Here is a 7,861-nt window from a genome sequence, read left to right on the forward strand (position 1 = left end):
CCACGGTCAAGCATATCCTGCTTGACTGTGTTGAAATCTCCATCACAAGGGATAAATATTTTAATGTTAAAACAATGTCAGATCTTTTTAACACAGTTAGTGCTCATTTAATCATTGGATTTTTAAAAGAAATTGATTTCATGAATGAATTCTGATTATTATGTTATGTAGATAGTTGCATTTTAATTATTGGTAGTTTAGATTAGTAACTTGTATTGTTGATGGCTGTACCCTCAAAGGGGGTTGAAGTATTGTAAAATTATTGTCCTCCTGAGAGGGTATGTAAGTCCACAAACATTCACAGTAAATTTAAGTCTACCAGGTTTTTAATCGTAGTATTCATGTTCTTTTAATTTTGGCTAAATTTTCGTACAATCGCCAGCAGCTGAAGGGATGGTGTAAATCCAACTAGGGTCCATGTAGGAAGCAAAGGCACTGTAAGTCCCCATTGTCCCTAATGTGGTGATCTACCTTCAGTTGTTGGCAATCAATAGCCCGTTTTTACATTGTATTGTCCTGTATACATAAATTGTTTTAGGTATAGTTACTAGTTTTATATTCTACTCTGTGATATCCTAGTTGTTTTACTGTCCTTCGCTGACAGGTTTTATAATAGACATATATTTCATTTTAGTATTAACTGTTCTCGTCACGATATGGCTGAGATATTGCCGATGTGACGTTAAATATTAACTCACTCACTCACTCACTCAATATATATGGAACGCAGAAAATGAACAAATGTTTCTAGACACACTGTGTGAACGCCTACCGGCTCTTGGTGATTTAGTAGATTTAGTTAATGTTGATGTTAATAACGCACTTGATCTATTTGTCAAACACGTTTTGAAATCGGCTGATGTGTTTAAAAATACACCCTATAAACAATCTAAAGGTGGCTTCTATACTAGCAGATGTCAGTATGTTAAGCGGGAGGCTAAAAGAGAACTTAGGCGTTATAGAAACACTAAATCAGCCATCAGTAGACGTAAATACTGTGAACTGAGGAATAATTATAAATATGAATGTAGAAAAGCTAAGGTCTCATTTCAGCAAAAGAAAAGTTCTAAGTTAAAATCTTCCATCCATAACACTTCTGCGTTCTGGAAAGAGTTGAGAAGTCTGAATGCTACAAAGAGCTCACGTTGTCCACTAGACAAATCCTTGCTGTATAATCATTTTAAGGGTTGTTCACACCTAGAAATCTAGCTGACGATACCACTGAGAATGATGATTTCTGTCCTGATGTGAATATTCCTTTAAATGATATTGATAGCTATATTCTTGAGTCTTCTATCACTGATGAGGAAATATGTTCATGTCTTTCCAATCTGAAAAATGGCAAGTCAGCAGGTAGTGATGGTGTAATTACTGAGCTGTTGAAATCATCTAAGCATGTTATTATGCCCTTTTTAAAGGTATTGTTTAATAAGATTTTTCATACAGGCGTTTTTCCCATGGCTTGGATGAAAGCAATAGTTATTCCTTTACATAAAAAGGGCGATCGCAAAAACCCAGATAATTACAGAGGGATTTCAATACTATGCATATTAAGTAAATTATATACGTCCATTTTAAATGTCCGCATCAGAACCTGGGCAAATATAAGGAGTAAAATTCCCGAAACACAAGCTGGTTTTAGACAAGGGTACTCTACGATTGATCATATTTTTACTTTACATGGTGCTATAGAAAAATGTCTAATTAAGAAAAGGAAAAAGTTATATGTTGCTTTTATTGATTTTAGAAAAGCCTTTGACTCAAATGACCGTCCTAAGTTATACAAGTGCTTATTCAAATCTGGTCTTCAGGGGAAAATGCTATCTGCTATCATGAGTATATATAGTTCAGTAACAGCTTGTGTTACAGGTTATAATGGGTATACTGAATATTTTGATTGTCCAATTGGTTTAAAGCAAGGTTGTGTTCTTAGCCCCGTATTGTTTTCCTTTTTCATTAATGGACTATCAGATGACATATCTAGATATGGCAAATATGGAGTGCTGTTATTTCCAGACCTATTAGGAATAATGTTACTTATGTTTGCAGATGATGTTGTTCTTATATCTGATACAATTACAGGCTTACAGAATCAACTTAATATACTGCACAATTACTCTGAACATTCAAGTCTAGAGGTAAATTTAGACAAGACAAATATAGTTGTTGTTTAGAAGGGGAGGGCGCTTAGCAAGGAATGAAAAGTGGTTTTTAAATGGCCAGCCAATAACAACATTAAGTTCTTATAAATATCTGGGAGTTGTATTTTCGTCAACATTCAAGATGAAAAATTGCATCACTGATTTAGCATTGAGGGGCAAGCGGGCTTTAATGGAAGTAATAAGTAATTTAAGTGGAATTGGAATAATAGACCCCAGTGTGTACTTCAAAATTTTTGATGCCCAGATACAGCCGATATTACTGTATGGAGCAGAAATCTGGGGAATGCATAGATTTTATGAAATAGAAAAGGTCCATTTAATAGCCTACAAACGTTTCTTGAATGTCAGCCCTCAAACACCTACTGCTATTGTATATGGCGAGTGTGGAAGATATCCTCTCTATATAAACGCATTGTGTAAAACTTTGAAATATTGGGTAAAGGTTATTCATATGCATGAAGATAGAATCCCTTTGAAAGTGTACAAAATGCAAGTGTATTACGATAACTGTGGCTACAAGACATATGCTTCTTATATAAGAGAAACACTTTTTGCACATGGGTTTGGTTACATTTGGATGTCCCAGACAGTTGGTGACGCAACTTTATTTTTAAGTAGATTCAGGACTGTTGCAATCAATATATTTTTTCAATCATGGAACAGTACATTGAATAACAGTTCGCGATACCATATGTACCGTGAGTTTAAAAGTCTGTTAACTCCAGAAAAATATATATCATGTATATTGGACAAAAAGTTTCGAAATATTTTGACCAAATTCCGATGTGGATTATTAAGGCTAAAGTATAATGAAGGTAGATGGTTGAATGTTGAGGTTGCTGAACGTAGTTGCCCTCTGTGTAATCTAGGTGTAGAAGACGAGTACCATTTCATCTTTATATGTACTGAATATAACGCACTAAGATTAAAATACTTGCCATGTATATATCAGAAACAACCAAACTACTATAAATTTAAGTCTCTGTTATCAACGAAGAATGAAACAATTTTAAGAAATTTATGTAAATATATCTATCATGCTTATAAAAGCAGGACAATCAAACTCCAATAATTTTTCTTCAACCATAGGTTCGTACATTTAACCATATATTTACATTTGTGTGTATATATGTTTATATCACAATGTTGTATATATAGTGACAAGAATCTGTTAATACAATCCACATGTACCATTAATATGTATACCCTGTAATAATTAACTTATGTCTGTAACAATTGCGTGTATATTGTATATGGGCCTGTGGCCTACGTACGGAATAAAAATACTTGACTTGACTATAATATCTACATGTTCTATATAATCATATTTATTCTCGTCACGATATGGCTGAAATATTGCCGATGTGATGTTAAATTATAACTCACTCACTCACTCCTACATCGGCATCACAACCACGACCAACACAAAGCAAGATAAATCAGATCGTGTATCAAAGGGTCAGCGTGATCCTATACGGATACATAATAGGTTTCAATCTTTGGAGGACATGGATGTCTCTCCTCTCCCCCCTCGGCGCAACAGAAGTAAAATGTCTCCAGGAGACATATTGAAAAGAAACTGACAACTTTGTTTTACGTCAGTACAACACTTATCATTCATTCTCTCCACCAGGGACTAAGGTTACTGGTGGATCTTCTGTTCTGGTAAAGCAGGGTGTGATCCACAACCCTATGTTGATTCATACCAGTCTTCAGGCTGTCGCAGTTCGGATAACTATGCACGTTGTTTTTACCTTGTGCTCACTTTACATTCCTCCAACGTTGACGCTTCAGCCAGCTGATCTTCAAGCACTTTATGATCAGCTTCCCAAATCATGCATCATAATAGGCGATGTAAATGGCCACAACCCACTTTGGGGCAGTGACCACACAAACAATAAAGGTAAATTACTTGAGGAATTTATTTCAAATAATGACTTATGCATTTATAACGATGGTTCACACACGTATTTACATCCTGGTACTGGTACATATTCTAATCTCGATTTGTCACTCACTGACTCAAATCTCTTGAATGAATTTGACTGGTGCGTCCTTGACGACCTCTGTGGAAGTGATCACTTTCCAACAATTCTAACACCGGTAACTCCCTCTGATGTTCCTCCATCATCCCGATGGAATTTTAAGAAGGCTAACTGGTCTTTATTTGAAACCCGTTGTGCTGACAAACTTAAACCTGAGCTTTTTGCTGATGTTGCTGACGCCGTAAAGTGTTTCTCTGATGAACTGAATAACGTAGCCAATCAATGTATCCCTATGTCCTCTGTACTTCCACACATTAGAAAACTGTGGTTCAATGATAATTGCAAACACGCAAGAGAGGCTCGGAAAAACGCTGAACATTATTTCCGTCGCCATCCTCTGGTCCACAATTTGAATAAATTTAAAATTGTAAATGCTAAAGCCCGACGTACCTTCAAGCAAAGTAAACGTCATTCTTGGCGAATGTATGTATCAAAGATCAATGCACGTACGCCCATATCAAAAGTATGGAACATGATTCAGAAAATCAAAGATAACGGCACTAAATCTAGCATTCACCACCTCCAGGATGGGGACCAACTACTGACTAATAAGTCAGATATTGCAAATAAGCTTGGTGAAAGCCTGGCCAAACACTCATCTTCTTCAAATTATGTACCTGAATTTCAAAAATATAAAAATCAACATGAAAAGAAAGCTATAAATTTCAATTCAGTTACTGGAGAAGATTATAATGAACTATTCTCTATTCACGAAGTCCATACTGCCCTTGACCAGGCTCATGGTACTGCTACAGGAGCTGATGATATACATTATCAACTCCTGAAGCACTTACCAGAATCCTGTTTAGAAACCCTTTTAAATATTTTTGATGACATTTGGACATCAGGAAAATTTCCATCATGATGGCGAGAAGCTATAGTAGTACCAATACCTAAACCCGGACGTGATCATACCGATCCTTCAAATTACCGACCAGTTTCTCTCACAAGCTGCGTTTGCAAAACCATGGAATGCATGATAAATAATCGACTTGTTTGGTACTTGGAACCCAATAACCTCCTAACAGATATTCAGTGTGGTTTCCGTAAAAACAGAAGTACCATTGATCACTTGGTGCGTTTAGAATCATTTGTGAAGAACGCTCTAATAAATAAATAACATGCAGTGTCTAACTTTTTTATCTGGAAAAGGAACATGGAAACATGGTGTCTTAAGAGATTCACAGGATTTTGGTTTACGGGGACGTTTGCCTCATTTTATATCTAACTTTTTAAACGGCAGACACTTTCAAGTCCGAGTGGGTTCTACCCTGTCTGATATTTTATCTGTGACATTATTTAGTATTAATATAAACAGCCTTTCAAGGGTTTTAAGTGATTCAGTTGATTCAATGTTTCTTGTCGTGGTAAAAATATGCATACAATAGAGAGGCAACTAAAATTATGTCTCAATAAAATCCATAAATGGTGTCTTGAAAACGGTTTTAAATTTTCTAATTCCAAAACAAATTGTATACATTTCTGTAGAAAATATAAACCACACAAAGACCCAGAACTATTTTTAAATGGCACTCCCATCAAGGTTGTAAAGGAGGCCAAATTCATGGGACTTATTTTTGACTCTCATCTTGGGTTGTCAGTCGAGATTTGAAGAGGTCATCATGCGACGATGTCGTATTGGCCATACAAGATATACCCATAAGTACCTTTTAAAAGGTGAGGATCCTCCGTTTTGTATCCCTTGTGATGAGAGAGTCACGGTCAAGCATATCCTGCTTGACTGTGTTGAATTCTCCATCACAAGGGATAAATATTTCAATGTGAAAACACTTCATGATCTTTTTAGCACAGTTAATTATCCTTTAATCATTGGTTCTTTAAAAGAAATAGATTTTCTTGTTGAATTTTGATTAATATGTTCTGTATATAGTTGTATTTTAATGCTTGGTAGTTTATGTTAGTAACTTTGATTGTTTGTGGCTGTACCCTCAAAGGGGGTTGAAGTAGTGTAAAATTATTGTCCCCCGGAGAAGGTACGTAAGTCCAGATACTTTCATTGTCAATTTAAATTTATTAATAGTTTTTAATCGTAGTATATTTGTTATTTTAATGTATGGCTAGCATTGTCCAAATTGCTAATGGCTGAAGGGATGGCGTAAATCCAGCTAGGGTCCATGCAGGAAGCTGAGGTACTGTAAGTCCCCATGGTCCCTAGTGTGGTGATCTACCTTCGGTTGTTGGCAATCTATAGCCCAACTTTACATTGTGATGTCCAAATTGTTTTGTATGATTCTATTATTTTTTAGATTTCGACGCTAGTTCTATATTCTCAATGTGATAATCTAGTCATTTTACTGTCATTCGTTGACAGGTTTTTACTATATGCAAGTCTTCATTTCAATATGTAACACGTTCACGTCACAATATGGCTGCAATATTGCCGATGTGACGTTAAATATTAACTCACTCACTCACTCACAAGCAGCTTTGACTGTGCTGGCTCATGGAATACTTGTCAAGCAGTAGTACGATATAACAATCATAACACGATTCGAATTCAATGAGAGAGTGAGTAAGTTTACTTTTTCATGGCACTCAGCAATATTGCAGCTATATGGCGGCGGTCTGTAAATAATCGAGTCTGGATCAGACAATCCAGTGATCAACAACATGAGCATCGATCTGCGCAAATGGAAACCAATGACATGTGTCAACCAAGTCCTTGAGTCTGACCACCTGATCCTGTTAGTCGCCTCTTACGACAAGCATAGTCGCCTTTTATGACAAGCATGGGTTTCTGAAGGCCTATTCTACCCTGGGACCTTCACGGGTTTCACATGAGGAAATTGAACATGTGGATATTTAGATGACAACCTGTTTCCCTGTTGGTTGAAATGGAATGATCTGGAGGGCGTTCCCATACATGCAGCTTGGGGTCAATTGTCAGGTGGCTAATCTACCACTTGTCAAGCAGTACATTTCTGTGATATGAATAGGAAGGAATGGTTACTCCTGTTCGATGACACCAACTGTACTAAGTCACACTGTCAAACTAGAACTTTGGAAACCATCATAGAAAGATACAGCATTAACTGTAGAAATGATTTGCTATATTTAAAAGATGGCAAGGGTGGAAGAACAGTGAATTCAGAAAATCACAAATATGCCATCAGTAAGTGAACAGCCCCAAGCCTTATCTTAAGCCCTGCAATATGAGGCGAAAGTACACAAGTAGTATACACAATGGGGGTTCTGGACCATTTTTTGTTCTTTTTTCAACAAAATCCATGTAGAGCTTTATTTTACTAAATAAACCCCACAGAACCCGAACCACTCCCACCCTATTTACCCTGCCACGGCCTGCTGATTTGCTGGCCAAATTATTTTAAAAATCATTTTGGCTCTATTAACTTTGTTTTCTCTCCTTGAGGTTTTTACAAGAATCTCGTTTCCTTCAGCTGTATTTATAAATTCTCAAGAGAAGCCAACAAACTTCTCCTTCTGATGTTTTGTTATTGTGAGGGCAGTGGGCATATGGTCATCTATGGTTTTGAGCTTTGATTTGGCTAGAAATCTGATTTCGTCCTGTTTCAATCCTTTACATTGTAGTTACGAGATATGTACTTAAAGGTCAATACAGCTACAACTCCAGCTGTTATTTCAATACCTAACACTGCGGGTGTGGTAATCATA

This window comes from Haliotis asinina, chromosome 13 (assembly GCF_037392515.1).
Source record: "Haliotis asinina isolate JCU_RB_2024 chromosome 13, JCU_Hal_asi_v2, whole genome shotgun sequence".
Classification (NCBI taxonomy): domain Eukaryota; kingdom Metazoa; phylum Mollusca; class Gastropoda; order Lepetellida; family Haliotidae; genus Haliotis; species Haliotis asinina.